This window comes from Dendrobates tinctorius, unplaced genomic scaffold (genome assembly GCF_039654945.1).
Source record: "Dendrobates tinctorius isolate UK_male_01 unplaced genomic scaffold, ASM3965494v1 ptg000177l, whole genome shotgun sequence".
Lineage (NCBI taxonomy): Eukaryota > Metazoa > Chordata > Amphibia > Anura > Dendrobatidae > Dendrobates > Dendrobates tinctorius.
Genome location: NW_027361844.1, coordinates 19,563,108 through 19,589,850, shown reverse-complemented (window position 1 = coordinate 19,589,850; position 26,743 = coordinate 19,563,108). Strand labels below are relative to the sequence as shown.

The window sequence follows — 26,743 nt, the reverse complement described above, 5'->3', positions numbered from 1 at the left end:
CCGGTGCTGGTGGAACGGCGGCGGGAACTGCCGCCAACGTTACAGTCTCTCCGCTCGGTTCTTCACGGCGGGGCCAATCCTTTACATACATCTTCCCACTGGCTTGCTTTCCCTCTATCTCCACTCCCCCTCTTCTTTGATTGACAGCTCCTGACTTTATTGAGCCAGGGAAGGGTGAAGGTAGAAGGAAACCAAGCAGGTGGGAAGGTGTATGTAAATGATTGGCCCCGCCGTGATGCACAGACTGGCTCTTGGCCTTTGAGAAATGCTTGGGGTTCCTCCAGAGAAAATTCGCCTTGTTAAAGCTGGTGGGCACACACAAATGAACGAATTTGTGTGCTAAGTACTTTCCTTTTGTAAATATTTTCTTTATAGCAGTAATGCCATTTGGATTTGACATTTCCATTATTTGCATATATGTGGGCACACTCAGTGTGCTGCTGCATTCTGGTCTGTGGATAGATTAGACTTTGACATCTCTGGAAGATCTGCCACATTGGAGATTTTCCTCTGCTTACCATGTCAGCCCTTAGGAAGTTCACTGTAGTAAGAGCTTCAGAGCTTTGTTTGGAACATATTAGTCTTTTCAAATAATTAAAGGGGTTGTCCAGTACTTTTACATTGTTTTATCTTTAGGATAGGTAATTAATATCAGACTGGTGGGGGTGCGACACCGATATTCCTGCTGAATAGCTGTTCTTGTGGGCAACAGCGACCAGATGTGATGAGTAGATCATTACAGTTGCATGTGGAGATTGGATTCAGATATTTTGTCATCAGCGATGTTTCACTTTTCTTTCTTCTTTGCATGCTATTTTACAGTCCAGCCACAAGCCGCAGACACTGCTGATTGCAGGGTAGAGTCATCTTTACCTTATTAGAGAAACACCCCCACCAATAGTTGTATTGCCTGAACCTGTGTGAGTGTATCTGTAGTGTAATGTAAGTGCAGTAATATACTCGGTGATTACAAAATCCCTGGTGTCCAGTGCTTCTCCCACTTTGTTTTGTAAGAGTACTTCTGTACCATGATCTAAGGCCTCATCTGATACAGCTCTGCACAATGTGGGTCCTTCTGTATTAGTGCATTCTTATAATGAGGCCAAAATATAGTACGGGCCCATCATTGGCCACAATCTCACTTGACTTCATGTGAATGATGCTTAAAGGGCAGCACGGTGGCTCAGTAGTTATCACTGCAGTTTGCAGCGCTGGGTTTAAATCCAAGAATAACGTATGCACGGAGTTAGTATGTACTTCCCATGTTTGCGTAGGTTTCCTCCAGGTTCTCCAGTTTCCTCCTACACTCCAAAGACATACTGATAGGGAATTTAGATTGTGAGCCCCGTCGGGGGCAGCGATGATAATGTCTGTAAAGCGCTGTATAATTAATGGGCTATATAAGTGACTAAAATCAATAAATAAAAATAAAGGGACTGGCAGCAGTTTTTTGCTATGTTATCTGAGAGCAGCATGATGTAGGGGCTGCGATCCAGTGATGTGCCACTTACTGGGCTGTGTTTTGCTTTTTCAATCCAATCAATGTTTTATCAGCAGGATGTTATCACTACAGGACAAGCTCCCTTGTGCCATGTAGTTATCCTGCTCTGTGCATCTCCACCCCTACAATTAATTGGCAGCTTTCTGTGTATATACACAGTGTATCCAGACAGCTACCAATTAGTGGTGTGGGCGGAGTTAGGCAGGGCTGAGCATTCAGAGTTCTGCAGCAGAGAAATTAGAGATTGTATCAAAATGATAGCATGCAGACCATTAAGTGACACATCCCTAGAATCAGGGTCTCTTCCCCTACGTCATGCTGCACTCAGATTACATAGCCAAATCCTGAACAAAGATTTCCTGTAACCCCTTCATCCCTGAGCCTGTTTTCACCTTCCTGACCAGGCCAACTTTTTCAGTTTTTTTCAATTGTGACCATTTTATGAGGTACTAACTCTGGAACGTTTCAATAGATCCGACTAATTCTGCGATTATTTTTTTTCATGACATATTGTACTTCATGATAGTGGTAAAATGTATTGCGATATGACTTGCGTTTATTTGTGAACATATCGGAAATTTACCGAAAATTTAGCAAATTTTAACATTTTAATTTTTATGCTCTTAAAGGGAATCTGTCACCCCATTTTTCCCCTATCAGCTGCCGACACCGCCATCAGCGGCTTATCTACAGCATTCTGTAATGCTGTAGATAAGCCCCCGATGTAACCTGAAAGATAAGAAAAAAGAGTTAGCTTATACTCACCCTGGCGTTCGGTCCGGTCCGATGGGTGTCGCCGTCCCGTCCGGCGCCTCCCATCTTCGTACGATGATGTCCTCCTCCTTGCTTCTCCCTCGGCTCCTGTGCACGCGTACTTTATCTGTCCTGTTGAGGGTAGAGTAAAGTACTGCAGTGCGCAGGCGTTGTGCCTCACTGACCTTTCCCAGTGCCTGCGCACTGCAGTACTCTGCTCTGCCCTCAACAGGGCAGATAACGTACGCCTGCGCAGGAGCCGAGGGAGAAGCAAGGAGGAACATCATCGCCAGATGATGGGAGGCGCCGGACAGGACCGCGACACCCACCGCCCCCCGACTCCACCCCCCGGTGAGTATAATATAACGTGTTTTTCTTATCTTTCAGGTTTCATCGGGGGCTTATCTACAGCATTACAGAATGCTGTAGATAAGCCCCTGATGGCTGTGGCCGCATCTTATAGGGCTAAAATGGGGTGACAGATTCCCTTTAAACCAGAGAGTTTTGTCACACAAAATAGTTAAGAAATAGCATCCCCCACATGTCTACTTTACATCAGCACAATTTTGGAAACTTTTTTTTTTTTTGTTAGGAAGTTATAAGGGTTAAAAGTTGACCAGCAATTTCTAATTTTTTCAATAAAATTTACAAAACCATTTATTTTAGGCTACTTTCACATTAGCGTCGTGCGACGGCCGTCGCCCTGCTTCGGGGCAACGTACCGTCGCACGCTGTGAAAGGCGTGCACAACGGGGGCAGCGGATGCAGTTTTACAACGCATCCGCTGCCCCATTGTCATGTCCGGGGAGGAGGGGGCGGAGTTTCGGCCGTGCATGCGCGGTCGAAAATTGCGGAGACGACACACAAAAAAAGTTACATGTAACTTTTTTTGTGCGTCGCGGCCGCCAAAACACGACGCATCCGTCGCACGACGGATGCGACGTGTGGCAATGCGTCGCTAATGTAAGTCAATGGAGAAAAAACGCATCCTGCGGGCAACTTTGCAGGATGCGTTTTTTCCCCAAAACGATGCATTGCGACTCGCACGACGCTAATGTGAAAGTAGCCTTAGGGACCACATTATATTGAAGTGGCACCATTTTTAAAACTGCACCCCTCAAAGTACTCAAAGCCACATTCAAGAAGTTTATTAACCCTTCAGGTGCTTCACGAGAACTAAACAATGTGTAAGGAAAAAATGAACCTTTTTAACTTTTTTCACCAAAATTTTACTTTAGGCCCAGTTTTTTTTATTCTCACAAGTGTAACAGGAGAAAATGGACCTTAACAATTGTTGTGCAATTTCTCCTGAGCACACCAGTACTTCATAAGTGGGGGAAATGCACTGTTTGGACGGATGGCAGGGCTTGGCAGGGAAGGAGAGCTACTTGACTTTTTGAATGCAAAATTGGCTGGAATCGAGAGTGGACGCCATGTCGCATTTGGAGAGCCCCTGATGTGCCTAAACAGTGTTTGATAACCATGAAATTGTAGGAGAGATCAGCGCAAATAGGGTCTTATCCGAGAAATACAGTTAGTTCAGTCAGATTAAACTCACCTGATCAATCTGTTAAAGATATATAATGTAGTAAATCGGCCGCAGCGGATCCACGGGTCAGCAAGCGACCACAGACATCAGACTGTAAAGGGAGTTAGTGGATAAATTCCAACAGAATGGAGACGTACATCCCAGAACAGTAAGGTGGTGGTTTATTTCAATGAAATTGTATCAAAATAAAGGATGGAATCTCCAGCGCTGGACTTCAGTTAAAAATACATCATTTATTGTAAATTCTTAAAATCGAACAGAAAAAAGTGTGGATAAGGACATACAGGCAGATGGGGTCTCTGGTGGTCTCCAACCAACGCGTTTCGACCTAGAGGGTCTTACTCATGGTTCATTGTAACCATGAGTAAGACCCTCTAGGTCGAAACGCGTTGGTTGGAGACCACCAGAGACCCCATCTGCCTGTATGTCCTTATCCACACTTTTTTCTGTTCGATTTTAAGAATTTACAATAAATGATGTATTTTTAACTGAAGTCCAGCGCTGGAGATTCCATCCTTTATTTTGCTTCAGTCAACACCCCTGATCAAGGTGACTCCGTGCGCAGGAGGATTATGGATCGCAACCGAGACTGGTGAGCTGACCTCCCTTCATTTTCCCTATCCTTCTATAATTAATGAAATTGTATAGCTTCTTCTTCCGGAAAAACCTCAGGCATCTTAATTTAGGCACATCTATGGTTTGATTTCGTTTCCTGTGTGGATTGGATGGGATGTTACTGATGTGTTAAAAATTAATAGAAATATATTTATTTAGAAAACTGACGACATGTTCAATACATATTTCACCCACTGTATTTAGTAAGGTTTAGGGTTAAAGCGTTTCACTGGGAGAGCTTCTTTAAGACGGTCATCTTAGCTATTTGACTTGCTCAATAATTCACATTTGCGCACCTTTGCTCTCCACTCAATTGAGTCTGCAACACAGAAACATCAGAAATTGAAATAAAACAATTCTCCAGTGTTTTGCCACTAGATGGAGGCCTCACCCAACTATGAATTCAATGTCTGCCGTCATATCCTTTCCCATGTGCCAAGAATCATGAGCTGCTTAGAGGGCAATCTCAAAAGGACCATCTTGTGTGAAAGAAGAGACTTCAAAGATAATTCAGTGTTAAAGCAAAATTCAATACAATGGTAGTTTAGTATTTTAGGGACTCATGCTATACAGAGATATGTAGAATGGAAGGAACTGGACAAGTTACTGATAACTACATCTGAACATTGGTAACAAGACACAAAGCTGCCACGGTCAGAATATTATCCTCTATGATAGCGAGACTTTCAGTAAATACGTAGCCAATTTTCATCATCCCAGGAAAAGGCATCTTCTTTTTGTTCGAGAAGCATTTCCCCTCTTCTCCCTGGGCTGTGTTTGGTACTGCAGCTCAGTCACATTCTTGTGTAAATGTTCTTTGTGAAACCTCTCTCTAATGGCATTAGCAAAGGTTGCAATGCCTCAAGATGGGAGAGTTGATATAAAGAGGTACAGCAGAGTTTACACAGACCCACGCACAGCGTAACCCTGCCACAAAAGTATGGTGATGGAACAGGATCAATCTCATGATGAAGGAGGGCTTCCATAACAATAGGAGAGGGATCAGGGAAGGGCCAAATCTCATATCGTCAGGGGGCACTGTGAAATATGGAGGTTTGACGTGCATCTTACATAAGGAGCATATATGTGGCACAATTGAAAGTACCAGTCACTTGGTAGTCCCATCAGTGGGTCAGTGTCACATTGTAAGCTATTACCTGGCTGCCCTGGATATGAAGCCCAATCTGTTATTTTCTGATTGATCGTAGATCAAATATTAAGTTGTCCGGCTACATTCATCTAAGAATTGTGGTCGATTGGCTTACTCTGCTGTTCATAGAGGTTGATACAGGAAAGCTGTCTCTTTAAATTTTACACTGGTTTATTGAGGCACAGCATAAGCCAGGGCAGGGTTAGCAACATAAACAGAGCCTTTCTGGCCTAACAGGAAAACAGAAACAAATGACATAGTCCACGAAGCTGCAGCGATCCATCTACTCCAGAAACAAACATAGGGAAAAAAGGTTCCGCGCTCCTTATCCTCAAACACAGCTCTGGAGCTCCCATCTCCAGGCACACTGAACACTGAATGAGCCAGAAGGCAGTGTATTTACCTTGGACTCCACCCTGAGGCAGAGATATGGTGAACAGCCTCCCACCCGTTCTACAGCTGTTCACTAAACCTAGCTGTAAACAAGGCTGATTAACCCCTTAGTGTGCTGGAGCATTTTTCTACATTCATATCACTGAAGCTATTAGCCTCGGTGATGCATATCTCCCCTCCAATTCTTTGCAAGTGACTTTGTCACAGAGTGTAGAAAAACTCCCAATTGTATGTAATTGATTTCTCATATTTTCTATGTAATGCTCTGTGCACAGTTGAATTTGATCAGTCTTTTATTTACAAGCCGCACATCAGCGTTTCCGTGCACATGTTCGGTCTAGCTACTGTCTTCAGAATTCATTACAATCTGATGGCCAAGCTTTCAGAATGTAGGACTAGATTGGGACAGCCCAGTGTTTGGCCATATAGTGCTTTAGATTTAGGTTGCTTTACCATTTGCAGTTACATGACTGTACACTTAGCTGTTCCAGACTAGTCCTATGTGCTGAGACTAGAAAAAATGGAGTGCCGACTTCATAAATATGAACAAATACATTTTATTAGGCAAATTCAATCATAAAAAAATATACAAGAGGTTTACATCAAGAAGGAAACAAATGTCAAATGGGGAACAGTCAGAATAATTGGGCTGTCACAATACAGAAGAATTATTCTTGCATATATAAAAATGCTATCATAAGTCAAGCATATATGAGTCTCTAACAGTATATCATGTAAATACAACAGCAATGAAGAGGTATCCCCAAAGGAGAAAAAGTTATATATATATATATATATATATATCAGGTACATCCATATCCTAGTGATATACGCTTCTTTAGAGAAATGATGTACGTAGGCGATTCATACAGGTATATCTAAAATGCTTGTTAGATCAATATATTTCCACTGAGGAAACAACTTACCCATGTTAAAGTTCAAGTGCAAATCCATGTTTCCCGGGGACCGCCGACGCGCGTTTCACGTTCGCTTTCTCACAGGGGTCTCAGACTGTTCCCCATGTGACCAAATCTGATGTGCTGATTCTGAGTAAACAAATAGTGATCAAATTGCACCATGTCTGCAGAGCGTTGCATGGTAGGTTATATACGGCAGCGGGAACCTACCTGCAGCACCTTAATTATCTTTTGTCGATCAGTGCTGAGGTTCTTTTATTCTGATTTTTCATATGCTTGTAATTAGATCAGTAGCAGGCAGTTGTAAGGGATACTGTTGCTTTCAGGCCAGAATTAGACTAAGATTGTTGGGACTCTGTTCAATGTTGTATTACAAATAGAAGCCATGATGCGGAGCTGAATCCATCACGTTTGGGTTCTGTTGGGTGGTTTTGACAGGAAGAATAAATACTGCACTATCTGTCCTTTCAAATATGCCAGAATCTGTGATGGAAGCCTTATATATGTGAACAAAGCCTAAGTCCTACCTTTATCCTGAGCACGGTGTAGACCCATTATTATATACTTTAATTGTTCATTAGATCGCTCAGTTATCCAGGTAGGGAGAACAGAAAGCAACCCAAAAAAAAGAAAGCCACAGAAGAAGTTTAAGAAGTATTGGCTACCCTAAAGCTAAGAGTAATGTAATCCATTCCAAAACCATGCAAAATATTGGCTGAGGAGTATCATCTGTGATGTCCCAACTGCGGTATGATGAGCAGATTGCAGACGCTCTCCCCAGCTGCATTGTGATGCAGTCAGTGTTCAGGTAGCGCCAGACCAAGGAGGTGGGAAGAATGGACAATAATGTTGGGTTGTCAGAAATAAAAATGCATCTGGATGTAATTTCCTTAAGGCTACATTCACATGTTCAGTATCGGGTCAGTATTTTGCATCAGTCTTTGTAATCCAAAAACAGGAGTGGGTGACGTGTACGTGTCCTCTGATTGCCTCACTCCTGGTTTTGGCTTACAAATACTGATAGAGTAAGCAGGTAAAAGACATAATATATGTGGAGGCCACAAATAACTGGCCCAATGGATTAAAAAATCAATTGAACAAATATATTCCCACATATATATAAATGTAAATATAGGACAAAGCAGGAAAACTGCAAAATACTAAGATAGCACCAATAGGAAAAGCAGTCAAAAATCCATAAAATAGATCATTTTTTATTAAGAATTCATATATATTTGGACAATACAGTACATGGAATGGGGGGGATATCCAAATAGATGTGCACAATGGTACGAAGGATCAAGCACACCGCGTCCACAGTCCCAAGATTAATCATAGAGTGTGCAAGATGATCACTACATATCCCTGATAAAGGGTTAAGACAACCCATTATAGATACATTGATACATAGGCAAAAAGCTCAACCATTATTACTGCCTATAACTAGATTGTCATAGTTCCCCAACAAAGTATAGAGGGATTAATCCTGAGGAAGGAGCTGCGGCTCCGAAACGCACGTTGGGGACAGGATCTATCGCACCGCCCTCACTGCACCCAGGTAATGACGCTACTGCAGCAATGAATCTATTGATGTGACGCCTGCTTTGAGCACTTGCTTTGTATTAGTGCTTCCACAATAGATTTCTAGGTAATGATGCTGCTTTGGCAATGATTCTGTTGTGATGGTGCTTTCCTTGAGCATTTGCTCTGTATTAATCCCTCTATACAGTCATGGCCAAAAGTTTTGAGAATGACACAAATATTAATTTTTACAAAGTCTACTGCTTCATTTTTTCTAATGGCAATTTGCATATACTCCAGAATGTTATAAAGAGTGATCAGCTTAACAGCAATTACTTTCAAAGTCAATATTTGCCTAGAAAATGAACTTTATCCCCCAAAACACATTTCAACATCATTGCAGCCCTGCCTTAAAAGGACCAGCTAACATCGTTTCAGTGATTGCTCCATTAACACAGGTGTGGGTGTTGATGAGGACAGGGCTGGAGATCAATCTGTCATGATTAAGTAAGAATGACACCACTGGACACTTTAAAAGGAGGCTGGTGCTTGGCATCATTGTTTCTCTTCTGTTATCCATGGTTATCTCTAAAGAAACACGTGCAGTCGTCATTGCACTGCACAAAAATGACCTAACAGGGAAGAGTATCGCAGCTAGAAAGATTGTACCTCAGTCAACAATCTATCGCATCATCAAGAACTTCAAGGAGAGAGGTTCCCTTGTTGCCAAAAAGGCTCCAGGGCGCCCAAGAAAGACCAGCAAGCGCCAGGACGTCTCTTAAAAGTGTTTCAGCTGCGGGATCGGGCTACCAGCAGTGCAGAGCTTGCTCAGGAATGGCAGCAGGCAGGTGTGAGTGCATCTGCACGCACTGTGAGGCGGAGACTCTTGGAGCAAGGCCTGGTCTCAAGGAGGGCAGCAAAGAAGCCACCTCTCTACAGAAAAAACATCATGGACAGACTGATATTCTGCAAGAGGTACAGGGAGTGGACTGCTGAGGACTGGGGTAAAGTCATTTTCTCTGATGAATCCCCTTTTCGATTGTTTGGGACATCTGGAAAACGGCTTATTCGGAGAAGACCAGGTGAGCGCTACCACCAGTCTTGTCTCATGCCAACTGTCAAGCATCCTGAAACCATTCATGTGTGGGGTTGCTTCTCAGCCAAGGGAATGGGCTCTCTCTCAGTCTTGCCTAAAAACACAGCCATGAATAAAGAATGGTACCAGAATGTCCTCCGAGAGCAACTTCTCCCAACCGTCCAAGAGCAGTTTGGCGATCAACAATGCCTTTTTCAACATGATGGAGCACCTTGCCATAAAGCAAAGGTGATAACTAATTGGCTCAGGGAACAAAACATAGAGATTTTGGGACCATGGCCTGGAAACTCCCCAGATCTTAATCCCATTGAGAACTTGTGGTCAATCATCAAGAGACGGGTGGACAAACAAAAACCTTCAAATTCAGACAAAATAAAAGCATTGATTTTGCAAGAATGGACTGCTATCAGTCAGGATTTGATCCAGAAGTTGATTGAGAGCATGCCAGGGAGAATTGCTGAGGTGCTGAAGAAGAAGGGTCAACACTGCAAATATTGACTTGCTGCATTAACTCATTCTAACTGTCAATATAACCTTTTGTTACTCATAATATGATTGCAATTATATTTCTGTATGTGATAAAAACATCTGACAAACACACATAAAAATCAGAGGCCAGCAGATCATGTGAAAATATAATATTTGTGTCATTCTCAAAACTTTTGGCCATGACTGTACCTTGTTGGGGAACTATGACAATCTAGTTATACGCAGTAATAATGGTTGAGCTTTTTGCCTATGTATCAATGTATCTATAATGGGTTGTCTTAACCCTTTATCAGGGATATGTAGGGATTATCTTGCACATTCTATGATTAATCTTGGGACTGTGGACGCGGTGTGCTTGATCCTTCGTACCATTGTGCACGTCTGTTTGGATATCCCCCCATTCCATGTACTGTATTGTCCAATTATATATGAATTCTTAATAAAAATGATCTATTTTATGGATTTTTGACTGCTTTTCCTATTGGTGCTGTCTTACAAATACTGATGCAAAATACTGACCCAATACTGAATGTGTGAACATGGCCTAAAATCTTACGAAATCTTGAAGCTGCAGAAGAATTTGGAAATTCTTTCAAGGGCTGCCACATATGTTGGTATTACTTGCTCAAGAATACAATTTTCACCCTTTAAATGCTGTATATCCTTGACGTATATGTATCACCTAAAGGGGGCGCCATAACACAGTTACAATCTTGTCATAGTGCGTGCTGTGAAGCTGCCTGTTTTCCTTTTATCTGACTTCCCATAAATGCTCACTCTTGCATTGTTTTGCTATGTTCCCGAGTCCCAGACCCATTCATTCCTATTCCTGCGTAATGTGATATAACGCAGTGTCTCGCCCCATGTTTCCTGGGTCACAAGTTTAATATAAACCTCAAAGGAAAAACAAGTGCTAAGTAGGCCGCGTGGTATTGATTATCACTGTGTTGTGAGTCACCAGTTTCCGTTACCCTCCACAGCTTGTTCTAGAGAAGGCTGCTCAGACCTCCAGCCCTACTGACTTATAGGTGGGTCCAGAAGTATTAGGACCATATCTTCAGAATTTCACCTTTATATACAGTCATATGTTAAAGTTTGGGCACCCCTATTAATGTTAACCTTTTTTCTTTATAACAATTTTGGTTTTTGCAACAGATATTTCAGTTTCATATATCTAATAACTGATGGACTCAGTCATATTTCTGGATTCAAATGAGGTTTATTGTACTAACAGAAAATGTGCAATCTGCATTTAAACAAAATTTGACCGGTGCAAAAGTATGGGCACCTCAACATAAAAGTGACATTAATATTTCGTAGATCCTCCTTTTGCAAAAATAACAGCCTCTAGTCGCTTCCTGTAGCTATTAATGAGTTCCTGGATGAAGGTATTTGTGACCATTCCTGTTTACAAAACAATTCCATTTCAGTTAAGTTTGATGGTCGCCGAGCATGGACAGCCCGCTTCAAATCATCCCACAGATGTTCAATGATATTCAGGTCTGGGGACTGGGATGGCCATTCCAGAACATTGTAATTGTTCCTCTGCATGAATGCCTGAGTAGATTTGGAGCGGTGTTTTGGATCATTGTCTTGCTGAAATATCCATCCCTTGCGTAACTTCAATTTCGTCACTGATTCTTGCACATTATTGTCAAGAATCTGCTGATACTGAGTTGAATCCATGCGACCCTCAACTTTAAAAAGATTCCCAGTGCCGGCATTGGCCACACAGCCCCAAAGCATGATGGAACCTCCACCAAATTTTACTGTGGGTAGCAAGTGTTTTTCTTGGAATGCTGTGTTTTTTAGCCTCCATGCATAACGCCTTTTTGTATGACCAAACAACTCAATCTTTGTTTCATCAGTCCACAGGACCTTCTTCCAAAATGTAACTGGCTTGTCCAAATGTGCTTTTGCATACCTCAGGCGACTCTGTTTGTGGCGTGCTTGCAGAAACATCATCTTTCGCATCACTCTCCCATATAGCTTCTCCTTGTGCAAAGTGCGCTGTATTGTTGACCGATGCACAGTGACACCATCTGCAGCAAGATGATGCTGTAGGTCTTTGGAGGTGGTCTGTGGATTGTCCTTGACTGTTCTCACCATTCTTCTTCTCTGCCTTTCTGATATTTTTCTTGGCCTGCCACTTCTGGGCTTAACAAGAACTGTACCTGTGTTCTTCCATTTCCTTACTATGTTCCTCTCAGTGGAAACTGACAGGTTAAATCTCTGAGACAACTTTTTGTATCCTTCCCCTTAAAAGCTATGTTGAATAATCTTTGTTTTCAGATCATTTGAGAGTTGTTTTGAGGAGCCCATGATGCCACTCTTCGTAGGAGAATCAAATAGGAGAACTACTTGCAAGTGGCCACCTTAAATACCTTTTCTCATGATTTGATACACCTGGCTATGAAGTTCAAAGCTCAATGAGGTTACAAAACCAATTTAGTCCTTCAGGAAGTCAGTAAAAAGTAGTTAGGAGTGTTCAAATCAAGAAAATGATAAGGGTGCCCATACTTTTGCACCTGTCAAATTTTATTTAAATGCAGATTGCACATTTTCTGTTAGTACAATAAACCTCATTTAAATCCAGAAATATAACTGAGTCCATCAGTTATTAGATATATGAAACTGAAATAGCTGTTGCAAAAACCAAAATTGTTATAAAGAAAAAAGGTTAACATTAATAGGGGTGCCCAAACTTTAACATATGACTGTACCTGTACAAAAGATTTGACTCAAATCCATGAAAATCCAAATTGTAGACATTCTGCTTTCATTCATGGGTTTTACAAAACAGTCGCATTAGCAGTTTGGCCCATTTTTTGCATAATCCCTCTAATTTTTAGATGCTAAATAATGACATTTACTTTGTTCAAATAGATCTGTACATGACTATTTCCTGTAAATCTATGGGCCCAATTAATTAACGCATTTGTGCCACTTTTTTTTTGTCTTGTCTAGTTTTTGGTGTCTTTCTTCTGTTTTCCTATTCTTTTACTTTGAACCTTTTTTAAACTCTGTTTTATGTATTCACCTTTTTGTTTTGTTAATTGTTCTTTATTTTGATTTCCATATGTTTTCGAAAAACCTCAGTGTTTGCAGAAATCTTCTCGTCTTCTCGCTGAGTGATTTTGTGTTTTAAATTTTTGCTCAAATTTTTAACGCTTTAACAGAACATGTGACTTTTTGCTGCAAAAAGTCACCAAAAAAGGGTTAATGATAAAGATTTGGGCAGCACAGTGGCAAATCCACCAAGGACAACATCTGCAAGGAGATTGCATGTTCTCCCTGTGTTTGCGTGGGTTTCCTCCCACATTCTAAAGACATACTGATAGGAAATTGAGATTGTGAGCCCCATCTGGGACAGCGATGATAATGTGTGCAAACTAAAGCGCTGTGGAATATGTTAGCGCTATATAAAAATAAAGATTATTAAGATAACATTTTTTTAATTTTGCACAAAATTCATGAACGACATGCTCCGTTTTGCAGAATTGGCACAAAAATAATAATCAATGCATACCTGTAGATAAAACTAGAAATTAACTTTATAAAAATAGAAAAACCTGCTAACGATGAATGGTGCTCTATCTGTGCATCTCTATATACCATACCGTACGCTCAGCATTACACCTCTTAATAAATGTCACCGTCACTCAACACCAGAACGAACAGATTCTGATTTATGAATTCCACTGAAGGTCACCATGTTGACATATCTTCAGGTCAGCATTGATTTTGACCTATACATTCTAGAAGTGTTTCTTGCAGTAGAATATTAGTACACTTAAGCTTATAATGATCAGGCTATGATCATACATGTCCATTAACTGCAGTGAGGCAAATGGAGTCCTAACACAAAACTTTGGATTTTTGGGACATAATAGCTTAGTCTACTGTGCTATTCTGTCCAGGAGGTCAAATGTTGTCCTATAAACAGACATATCCAAGAAAATTACTATTTAAAGGGCTAAAAAATGTCTCACCAGCTGGATCTGCTTTAAAATGACACTTGTTGCTTGTGTACTGCAGAACCTACCTCTCCAACACCACCTTTACGCTACTGTCTTTATGGACTTGGCTGAGGCAGTGATGTCTTGTCTACAACTCGTGACCAGTGCAGCCAATCACTGAGCTCAGCGGTCTTCTGCACACACCACCATTACGCTACTGTCTTTATGGACATGGCTGAAGCAGTGATGTCTAATCTACAACACGTGACCAGTGCAGCCAATCACTGAGCTCAGCGGTCTTCTGCACACACCACCTTTACGCTACTGTCTTTATGGACATGGCTCAGGCAGTGGTGTCGTGTCTACAACTCTTGACTAGTGCAGCCAATCACTGAGCTCAGCGGTCTTCTGCACACACCACCTTCACGCTACTGTCTTTATGGACATGGCTGAGGCAGTGATGTTTTGTCTACAACTTGTGACCAGTGCAGCCAATCACTGAGCTCAGGGGTCTTCTGCACACACCATCATTACGCTACTGTCTTTATGGACATGGCTGAGGCAGTGATATCTTGTCTACAACTCGTGACCAGTGCAGCCAATCACTGAGCTCAGCGGTCTTCTGCACACACCACCTTTACGCTACTGTCTTTATGGACATGGCTGAGGCAGTGATGTCTTGTCTACAACTCGTGACCAGTGCAGCCAATCACTGAGCTCAGCGGTCTTCTGCACACACCACCTTTACGCTACTGTCTTTATGGACATGGCTGAGGCAGGGATATCTAATCTACAACACGTGACCAGTGCAGCCAGTCATTGAGCTCAGCGGTCTTCTGCTGACCACCGCAGCTTCAGCACTGAGCCTAGTGAATGGCTGTATTGGTCATGTGCTGTACCTGTCATGTTTAGGATGTCACCACCGCAGAATCCCTGGCGGAGAGGCAGCACTTGTGTCATTTTATTCCCGATTCAGCCTCTGGGACATTTTTGTAAACAGGACACCCCGTGTAGGTGGTTATTTTCTTGGCTTAAAATGTTTTGAGAGTAGCCTGGTAACCATACAGCAATCATTACGGTGCCATCAGCAATGTGCACCCTTGTCTTCCAGGGTGATGGATGACAAATCCGCATGGTTATGTAGCAGTATATCCCCCACATGAGAATTTTGCTACTTTAGCAGACTCGAGATGATGTACACTTGAGGGGTGTTGTATTGGTCACCCCTCTTGTCAAAAAGCAGATGTATGTTAAAAATGGTTTGTGACGACATAAAATGGCAGCTCAGTATATTAGATGCGCAGCGATGTGTTAGATGTCTTATTCTGAATATTTCATTGCTGTGATAATTGTTTTTTTTTGTTTTTGTTTTTTTTAACTTCTGCCTAGGGTGAAAGTTTGACTGTAGAATGGTGGGGGTGGTTGGAAAGAATCATGGTATTGGGGGGCTTACAGTCACAAAGAACCTTCCTGTCGCCGGATTAGCAGACTGTAAGCAGATGTTTGAAGCCTTGGAGCTTAGGACATGTCAGCTTTGGAAGTAGAACCTCTGAAATTGCTGTTTTCTATATCAGAACTTTTAATAAGTCTGATCTCCACGTATCATTCGAAGCGTTCGTTCAGACGAGCTTATAATCAGTCCATTTATTATCCGTATGCAAAACAGGCAGCCTACAATTAACCGGCGCAAGTCATTGTGGTAGCTCACACGGTGGCGGACTGACCATTGGTGCGATTGTGTAACTGCACAAGGGCCCAAGAGGTAACAGGGCCCACCTCCAGAGTGGGTGGGATTGTGTATAATGACAAGCTATTGGCCAGCAAAGGGCCCATATATTGGTCTTGCTTATAGGACCTCTTTTGTCGGTGTTCCTCCCTGAGATTACATGAACGTTTCTACATGCAGGATGATGGTTTGCATGGAGAAAATCACAGCATGTACTACTTAGACCTTTATATCGCACTCGCTCATTATATGTCAATAGGAGCACAAATAAAGCAGATCACATATGGGTCATCACCATCCCTGTGTCATGAGTTTTTCACGGATCCATTGCAGTTAATAACATAGGAAATAGTATGTGGCCTATTTATTAAATTGTTCATGTAAAGACTGTACGTCATACAAATGAGGATGAAATATCATTTGTTTTTTTTCTGAATGAAAAATGGACAATTTTGCATTTTCTTGTTCGAACCTGTCCTGAGGGTCTGATTAACCCACTTAGTACATCTGTGAAACACATTTGATCAGTCCAGTTGACTTCATGCACTTGTTGAATGATCAGACATGCATTAGACCACTGTTCCCCAACCTTCCTTACCTTGAGAGCCACATTATGCTCTGAGAGAGGGTCATGAGCCATGTCCAGTGCCCACCCCCATCTTCCTGCCCCCAGTAATGACACTCAGAGTCCTCCCATTATCGTTATAATAGCTAAAGGCACCTCGTGAACTTAGAACCCCTTAATGTCCTTATACTGCCTATATAGGAGCAGGAGGGCCTTATAGGCGGTATATATACATCAAGGGGTTTCATCTTTGGCATTCACACTTGCAGCACTCTTGCATCGAGTTTTATGCACCCCTCTAACTGGCAGTATCCTCCTATTTCCAGCGTGCCATATATATATCCTTGCCCCCTTACCCTGTGCCAGTGTACACACATTCAGATCTGCTCTTCTGTGTGGGGCCACTTACAAAAGTCACCACCTGGAGGGAGACCTCATCTTCATAGCTGTTTCCTAGACTTGGTGCTAATGCACTGAGCTGGCACACAGCCACGAGTCACACATCATGGACCCCTGAGTCACATGTGGCTCCCGTGCCACAGGAAAGAAGACCCCTGCTTTGGACATTTAATTTTTTGACTGCATGACCTAAATTTAATAGGCTGTCTATTTAATGATTATGGAACATATGGCGGTAGACTTACTAAATAACTTGTAGTACGGAGACCTATTCTCAGAACTAGGCTTCTTGCCGAAAACTTCATACCGTTGTAGACTGTGTCAAGATGCAGCAGAAAGTCCCTGTCGTATGTAGCGACTACGTGGCAGCTGCACTGCGGACGCACTTTACATGTGCACATCACTCTACATGGGACTCCAGCGCCTATGGACAGCTGTGTTGCGGTGCATGCCATTGGCACAGAATGCCAGAAGTATGGTTTACAGAGACTTAAGGGCCCTTTACACATAGCGATATCGCTAGCGCGTCACCGATTTTGTGACGCAGCAGCGATATCACGAGCGATATCTCTACATGTGATACTCACCTCCGACCGGCTCCCCCGCTGGTTATCGCTGATCGCGCGAGATCGGCCTGGTCCATTTCTCATCGTCGGCTTCCTGCTGGCGCCAACAAGTGACCAATGGACGCAGGCGGAAGACGGTTACCCTCGCCGCGTCTGACAGGTGAGTGCGACCGCCGACCGCTGCTGCATCGCTAGTGAGATCTGCCTGTTTGGCAGCTCACTAGCAACAACCTTTTAGCGATGCACCAGCGATCCTCACCGGGTCATATCATGGTCGGGATCGCTGGTGCATCGCTAAATGTAACGGGGCCTTTATTGTGTCTCATACCCAACTATCACTGATTCACACTGTAGGAATGGTGAAAGCTCAAATAGGGTCTTATCTGATAAACAGGGTACTAACAGTACTAAAATTCTACTCACCTGGTATAGGAGAGGTATAGCGCATGGAATTGTCAGTCAGCTGCCGCACATCCACAGGTCAAACCAGTGACCGCAGAAACATGAATTAATGGAGCTTTCAGTGGATTTTATGCGCTGCTCAACATGACACACAATCACTCGTACATCAAAAAGATCGCTGCTTTATTCGTATTCCCAACGCGTTTCAAAGTGAAAATCACTTTTTCCTCAGGGATATCATCCCCTGAGGAAAAAGTGATTTTCACTTTGAAACGCGTTGGGAATACGAATAAAGCAGCGATCTTTTTGATGTACGAGTGATTGTGTGTCATGTTAAGCAGCACATAAAATCCACTGAAAGCTCCATTAATTCATATATCATACCCAACTATGTGACATCTGTCTATAAAATACATAAATGACCAAAATGTAGCAAAAACATGCCCTAAATGTATGTATCAGGTGACAGGAGTTATGGACAAGTTGCAGATTATTATTTGCTCGCAATGGATTATTGGGAATTCTCTCATTTGTGAGAATTAACAGATAAAGCGATGTACAATGACATATGTATGACTATGCCCATACATGTAGTGAGCAAAGGTCGTCCTTATGATGATTACATTTGGTCAGTGAGCTCACATTTCCACCCCCACTTCTTTTTAAACTCATTTTTTAAAGTTTTCTTTTTTTTTAATATAAGGCTATGGCAGAACTATGTAACTAACTATAGAGTTTATACATCTTCATATATAGTCGGCTTTACACTTTTAAGTGGGAAAATAAATGTAATTTTTTTTTTACAGCCTGCTTTGAAAAATCTGCAGTGTTCTTGTGTTTTTGCGTGTGTCAGTAGTGTGGAGGGTGCAGTATGGGACAGGATTCTGATTAAGAGGCTGACTCATGTCGGTGGTCTGTTATGGACCGCTGCTCCATATCTGAAGTGTCCAGCCTTGTTATTGTGCACCTCTGAGTCAGCGGTCTGGCACTCATGTCCTGCAGCTGGGTGACAAACAGCTGACTGTACGGCTCGCCCTGCCTGCTTCTCCATTCCCTGCTCAGCTCCTTGGTCACGAAAAGCTGAACTTCAAAGATGCCGGCTAAAGGTCTGAACGTAAGAAACCACAGAAACACAAAGAGCTCGCTGCTAATAATGGATGTAAACAAGGCACTTCAGGCTAGTAATTAGAAATGGGATGTGGTTTGGAAGGGTAGACGCAAGGCTTTGAAATCTGTCCATTCTCTCCCAGCTCGTGACCCATAGACATTGTATGACAGCAGTCCCGTACCTGCACTTCTATAAAGGAGTACGTACTGCAGTATGAATCGAAAATTGTCCTTAATTTTATCCCGTCCAAATATTCATAATTCAATACCCATATTATACATGGGCAGAGAACTCCCTTCTTTATCTTCAGTCCTATTTCTGAAGTTTGGCAGGGAACTGGTCCGGAGCCGCTTGCTTTGAGGAGGACATAACCTCTATGGGGTGCTGAACCTGATGCCTCACTGTAATATGCACATTGGTGACTGTGGTCTGACATTTCTTCATAGGAAAGAAATGTTACTTTCTCCCACCCTAAGAGACTGAATTGTGGACATCCAGTTCAGGTGTGATTGCAGAGTCCAGCGATCTGCTCCATAAAGTGGTGATCACCCTAACTGCACATATAGGGACAAGCTATGCCATAAATATATGGGACATGTATGCGGATCCTACCATGATCCTATCATGAGAACGGGACAGTGATGCACGTCGCGGTCAGTGGGACCTGCTTGGAATTCCCATGTAAGACGAGCAATTGATGGACTATCTGTGTGCCAAGGGTTCCCAGTTTCCATCTGCTTTATGCATGACCTTAAAGTTGTTTTTGTATAGATTATTGGCATGAACTACATACAAGCAAGGATAGTAATAGTGTGCTGCAAATTGAGATTTGGTTTTGGCTTTCATCCTAAGTCATGTGACAAGGCTCGTTATAGGGTTGATATTGAAGTTTAGGATTGCTACTTCCTATAGGTGGAGCTAGAGTTCCAGTTCTCTTCCTCTCTGAAGAGACAATTTGCATATTTCTCATAGGAGCATTGCAAGGCTTAAAAGCAGGGCTGTGGAGTCGGTAAGGCGCCAAACCTGCGACTCCGATTCCTCCATTTCCCTTACTCCGACTCCACGACTCAGACTCCCACATATATTGCTTATATTTAAGTGAAAAATGTATTGTAGTACAATGTGAACATCAGACATTTAATCATTTCTATGATACAATAATCAAGACATTTAGATAGAACATAATATCTATTTATTGGAATACAACTTTAGAACACAAAAAACTATAATAAATTGTAAATATGTAATACACTATGTAATATCGATTATATATATATATATATACACAGTGGGGAAAAAAAGTATTTAGTCAGTCAGCAATAGTGCAAGTTCCACCACTTAAAAAGATGAGAGGCGTCTGTAATTTACATCATAGGTAGACCTCAACTATGGGAGACAAACTGAGAAAAAAAAATCCAGAAAATCACATTGTCTGGTTTTTTTTTTCATTTTATTTGCATATTATGGTGGAAAATAAGTATTTGGTCAGAAACAAAATTTCATCTCAATACTTTGTGATATATCCTTTGTTGGCAATGACAGAGGTCAAACGTTTTCTGTAAGTCTTCACAAGGTTGCCACACACTGTTGTTGGTATGTTGGCCCATTCCTCCATGCAGATCTCCTCTAGAGCAGTGATGTTTTTGGCTTTTCGCTTGGCAACACGGACTTTCAACTCCCTCCAAAGGTTTTCTATAGGGTTGAGATCTGGAGACTGGCTAGGCCACTCCAGGACCTTGAAATGCTTCTTACGAAGCCACTCCTTCATTGCCCTGGCGGTGCTTTGGATCATTGTCATGTTGAAAGACCCAGCCACGTTTCATCTTCAATGCCCTTGCTGATGGAAGGAGGTTTGCACTCAAAATCTCACGATACATGGCCCCATTCATTCTTTCATGTACCCGGATCAGTCGTCCTGGCCCCTTTGCAGAGAAACAGTCCCAAAGCATGATGTTTCCACCACCATGCTTTACAGTAGGTATGGTGTTTGATGGATGCAACTCAGTATTCTTTTTCCTCCAAACACGACAAGTTGTGTTTCTACCAAACAGTTCCAGTTTGGTTTCATCAGACCATAGGACATTCTCCCAAAACTCCTCTGGATCATCCAAATGCTCTCTAGCAAACTTCAGACGGGCCCGGACATGTACAGGCTTAAGCAGTGGGACACGTCTGGCACTGCAGGATCTGAGTCCATGGTGGCGTAGTGTGTTACTTACGGTAGGCCTTGTTACATTGGTCCCAGCTCTCTGCAGTTCATTCACTAGGTCCCCCCGCGTGGTTCTGGGATTTTTGCTCACCGTTCTTGTGATCATTCTGACCCCACGGGGCGGGATTTTGCGTGGAGCACCAGATCGAGGGAGATTATTAGTGGTCTTGTATGTCTTCCATTTTCTAATTATTGCTCCCACATTTGATTTCTTCACTCCAAACTGGTTGGCTATTGCAGATTCAGTCTTCCCAGCCTGGTGCAGGGCTACAATTTTGTTTCTGGTGTCCTTTGACAGCTCTTTGGTCTTCACCATAGTGGAGTTTGGAGTCAGACTGTTTGAGGGTGTGCACAGGTGTCTTTTTATACTGATAACAAGTTTAAACAGGTGCCATTACTACAGGTAATGAGTGGAGGAAAGAGGAGACTCTTAAAGAAGAAGTTACAGGTCTGTGAGAGCCAGAAATCTTGATTGCTTGTTTCTGACCAAATACTTATTTTCCACCATAATATGCAAATAAAATGAAAAAAAAACAGACAATGTGATTTTCTGGATTTTTTTTTTCTCAGTTTGTCTCCCATAGTTGAGGTCTACCTATGATGTAAATTACAGACGCCTCTCATCTTTTTAAGTGGTGGAACTTGCACTATTGCTGACTGACTAAATACTTTTTTTCCCCACTGTGTGTGTGTATATATATATATATATATATATATATATATATATATATATACATAACACTATGTAATAAACTATGTAAGTGGCAAAAAAACAGTTTTCAACAAAAACATACTAAATAACATTTGTGCAGTCTATAAATTTGTTCTAAGAAATAGAATTGCCTCCATCAGATCCTCCTTCATAGATGACCTCAAATCTGACCTAATAATTTTAAAGCTAGAGAACAACCTATCTACACTAACTTGGGTTGGAGGCAAAGCCGTAACCACATGGGCAACATCTCTAACAATTTCCGGGTATAAAGGAATTGCCTCATGCACAGTCAGTTTTGATGAACGGTTGAATTTTTCTATTTCTTTGAGAGCAAGTGAAACATTTTGCTGAAATATGGTCAATCTGCTTGATATAGGAGACGGAGTGAAATCTTTTTCCTTGCGGCAACACTTTGCCTGCTCCATGTCATCCAAATAATTGTCAAAGTCAAACTCCTCATCTGATGAGGATGAAGATATGGCAGCAGTAGCACTGTCAGGACCCAAGTCCTCTTGCGCCTGGCAGTCCTCCTGTAGGCCACTCATCCTAACTGTTACCTCAGTCAGAACTTCTTTTCCTTTAGTAAGCTGTTGATCATTAACCACTTTCTGCCATATGATGTACTATCCCGTCCATGTGCCCTGGGACTTAATTCCCAGGGACGGGATAGTACATCATAGTGATCAGCGGCGCCCACGTGGCGAGCGCCGCTGATCGCGCTGGGTGTCATCTGATTATCACAGCTGACACCCGGCACTATGTGTCAGGGGCGGTCACGGATCACCCCCAACACGTTAACCCCTGGCACACTGCGATCAAACACGATCGCAGTGTACCGGTGGTTTAGGGAAGCATCGGGAGGGAGGGGGCTCTCTCCGTGCTTCCCTGAGACCCCCACAGCAGCGCAATGTGCAGCGCTGCTTCGGGGGTCTCCTTCCCTTCCAAAATGGCGGCGGGGACCTTCAGTGGCCTGCAGGGAGCTGGCTTCCTCGTGCCTGCGCTTCTGCACTGCCTGTGGCAGATCGCTGATCTGTCACAGCGATCTTTGATGTCACAGATCAGCGATCTGTCACGTGACAGTTATGTCCCCCCTGGGACATTGTAATAAAGTTTAAAAAAAAAGTGTAAAAATAATTTATAAAAAAATCGCTAAATAAATTAAAAAAAAAAAATATTCCCTAATTCAGTTTTTGGAAATAATAATAAAAAAAAACAATAAAAGTACACATATTTGGTATCGCCGCGTCCGTAACGACCTGCCCTATAAAACTGTCCCATTAGTTAACCCCCTTAGCGTACCCTTTAAAAAATAAAAAACAAAACAAGACGCATATAAATATCCATGGTACCGCTGAAAACGTCATCTTGTCCCACAAAAAACGAGCCACCACACAGCATCATCAGCGAAAAAATAAAAAAGTTATAGCTCGCAGAATAAAGCGATGCAAAAATAATTATCTTTTATATAAAATTGTTTTCATTGCATAAAAAGCGCCAAAACATAAAAAAAGACATAAATGAGGTATCGCTGTAACTGTACTGACCCGAGGAATAAAACCGCCTTATCAATTTTACCACACGCGGAACGGTGTAAACGCACCACCCAAAAGAAATTCATGAAATGCTGGTTTTTCTAAATTCTGCGTCCCAAAAATCAGAATAAAAAGTGATCAAAAAATGTCACGTGCCCAAAAATGGTACCAATAAAAACATCAACTCGTCCTGCAAAAAATAAGACCTCACATGACTCGGTGGGTCAAAATATGGAAAAATAGCTCTCAAAATGTGGTGATGCAAAAACTATTTTTACAATAAAAAGCGTCTTTTAGCGTGTGACAGCTGCCAAACAAAAACCGCCATAAATAGTAAATCAAACCCCCCGTTCTCACCCCCTTAGTTAGGGAAAAATAATAAAATTAAAAAAATGTATTTATTTCCATTTTCCCATTAGGGTTTGGGGTGTGTTGGGGTTAGGGATGGAGTTAGAATTGGGGGTTTCCACGGTTTGGGCACATCAGGTGCTCTCCAAATGCAACATGGTGCCTGATCTCCATTCCAGCCAATTCTGCGCTGAAAAAGTCAAATGGTGCTCCTTCCCTTCCAAGCTCTGCCATGCGCCCAAACAGTGTTTTACCCCCACATATGGGGTATCGGCCTACTAAGGACAAATTGCAAAACAACTTTTGGGGTCCAATTTCTCCTGTTACCCTTAGGAAAATAAAAAATTGGGGGCAAAAATATCATTTTTGTGGAAAAAAAATGATTTTTTTATTTTCACGCCCGGGCGTTATAAACTTCTGTGAAGCACTTGGGAGTTCAAAGTGCTTACCACACATCTAGATAAGTTTCGTGGGGGGTCTAGTTTCCAAAATGGGGTCACTTGTGGGGTGTTTCAACAGTTTAGGCACATCAGAGGCTCTCCAAACGCGACATGACACCCGCAGACCATTCCATCAAAGTCTGCATTCCAAAACGTCACTATTTCCCTTCCGAGCCCCGACGTGTGCCCATACAGTAGTTTTCTCCCACATATGGGGTACCAGCGTACTCAAGACAAATTTGACAACAACTTTTGTGGTCCAATTTCTCCTGTTACCCTTGGGAAAATAAAAAATTGGGGACTAAAAGATCATGTTTGTGGAAAAAATATGATTTTTTTATTTTCACACCCAGGCATTATAAACTTCTGTGAAGCCCTTGGGGGTTCAACGTGCTCACCACACATCTAGATAAGTTCCTTGGGGGGGTCTAGTTTCCAAAATGGTGTCATTTGTGGGGGTTTCCACTGTTTAAGCACATCAGGGGCTTTCCAAATGCGGCATGGCGTCCAATCCCAATTCCAGCCAAAAAAGTCAAATGGCGCTGCTTCCCTTCCGAGCTCTGCCATGCGCCCAAATAGTGGTCTACCCCCACATATGGGGCATCAGCGTACTCAGGACAAATTGCACAATAACTTTTGGGGTCCTGTTACCCTTGGAAAAATAAAAATTGAGGGTGAAAAGATCATTTTTGTGGAAAAAATATGATTTTTTAATTGTACGGCTATACGTTATAAACTTCGGTGAAGCCCTTGGAGGTTCAAAGTTCTCACCACACATCTAGATAAGTTCCTTGGGGGGGTCTAGTTTCCAAAATGGTGTCATTTGTGGGGGGTTTCCACTGTTTTGGTACATCAGGGTCTTTCCAAACGTGACATGGTGTCCGATCTCAATTCCAGCCAAAAAAGTAAAATGGCGCTGCTTCCCTTCCGAGCTCTGCCATGTCCCCAAATAGTCGTTTACACCCACATATGGGGTATCAGCGTACTCAGGACAAATTGCACAATAACTTTTAGGGTCCTGTTACCCTTGGGAAAATAAAAATTGGGGGTGAATAGATAGTTTTTATGGAAATATTATTTTTTAATTATACGACTGTACGTTATAAACTTCTGTGAAGCCCTTGTGGGTTCAAAGTTCTCACCACATATCTAGATAAGTTCCTCGGGGGGTCTATTTTCCAAAAAGGGGTCATTTGTGGGGGGTTTCCACTGTTTAGGTACATCAGGGGCTCTCCAAACGTGACATGGCGTCCGATCTGAATTCCAGACAATTTTGCATTTAAAAAGTCAAACGGTGCTCCTTCCCTTCTGAGCTCTGCCATGCGCCGAAACAGTGGTTCCCCCCACATATCAGGTATCAGCATACTCAGGACAAATTGCACAATAACTTTTGCAGTCCAATTTCTCCTCTTACCCTTGGTAAAATAAAAAAAATTTGACTGAAGTAATTTTTTTGTGAAAAAAAGTTAAATGTTCATTTTTTTTTTAAACATACAAAAAATTCCTGTGAAGCACCTGAAGGGTTAATAAACTTCTTAAATCTGGTTTTGAGCACCTTGAGGGGTGCAGTTTTTAGAATGGTGTCACTTTTGGGTATTTTCTATCATATAGACCCCTCAAAGTAACTTCAAATGTGATGTGGTCCGTAAAAATAAAATGGTGTTGCAAAAATGAGAAATCGTGGTCAACTTTTAACCCTTATAACTTCCTAACAAAAAAATAAATTTGGTTCCAAAATTGTGCTGATGTAAAGTAAACGTTAGTGTTGAGCGATACCTTCCGATATCGGGAAATATTGGATCGGACCGATACCCCAAAAATATCGGGTATCGCTGATTCCTATACCAGAAACCCATGCAAGTCAATGGGGCACAAATATCGGAATAAAAATAAACCCTTTCTTTCCTTGCACATCCAGTTCGGGAGGGGGGAAGAGTGTGGGCGGTGTGTGGGTGGAGACTATGCATGTCTGTGTGTGCGGGGGGGTCTGTGCGGGCCTGGCGGGGGTCTGTGCGGGCCTGCCGGGGGTCGCTGATCGCTGGTCTCTCGCCACACACAGCGATGCGTGCTGGGCAGCGGGAGACCAGCGATCGAAAAACGGCCCATGCCGCTCGGCATGATCAGCGATAACCGGCAGAGGGGCCGGTCGCTGATCCCTGTCTCACACAGCGATCTCGCTGGCGTGTCACAAAATCAGCGATCTCGCTAGCGAGATCGCTGTGTGTGATGGGACCCTTAGTTCAAGCAATCACTCAATCATTAAATAAGTGCTGCCCCACCGAGTGGCTTGATCGACAATTGCCCCTTTCCCAGCACGTCTCTTCAAGATGGAATCAATTTTAGGCGTTCTGGTGGCAATAACCAATTTCCCAATCAGATTTCCAGCATGTCCCTCTTGCAGACTATCTCTTATTGCCAGCTGCAGCGTGTGCACAACACAGCGCATGTGATGAATAGGAAAGTGTTTTGAAGCAGATTCAACAAAATCATCTATTTCTACAGTATAATTTTGCTGTTCTTCGGTTGTAATATCTGTTTGTTCCTCAGTTACATGAACAGCACTGTGGCCTTCCATCTCAAACATACTGAAGCCTAAATTTTCTTCTAGCTGTTGTTCATTACTCTCATTCATCAGTGTAATTGTACTTATGTTAGAAGCATTGTCCGTTACAATAACAAGAACCTGTTCTTGTGTGAATGTAGCCTTAGATCAGGAATAGAACAGCCATTTATAGGACATTTCATAACTTTCCCAAATTCCTATGAAAAAAATATTCAGCACATTTTACA

General features: G+C 42.4%; 1 protein-coding gene across 1 annotated transcript in view; it reads left to right on the top strand.

Annotated features, from left to right (window-relative positions):
* Positions 1-26,743, top strand: part of UBE2G2 (ubiquitin conjugating enzyme E2 G2) — an 83,391-nt gene that overhangs the window by 6,434 nt on the left and 50,214 nt on the right. The window lies entirely within an intron of this gene.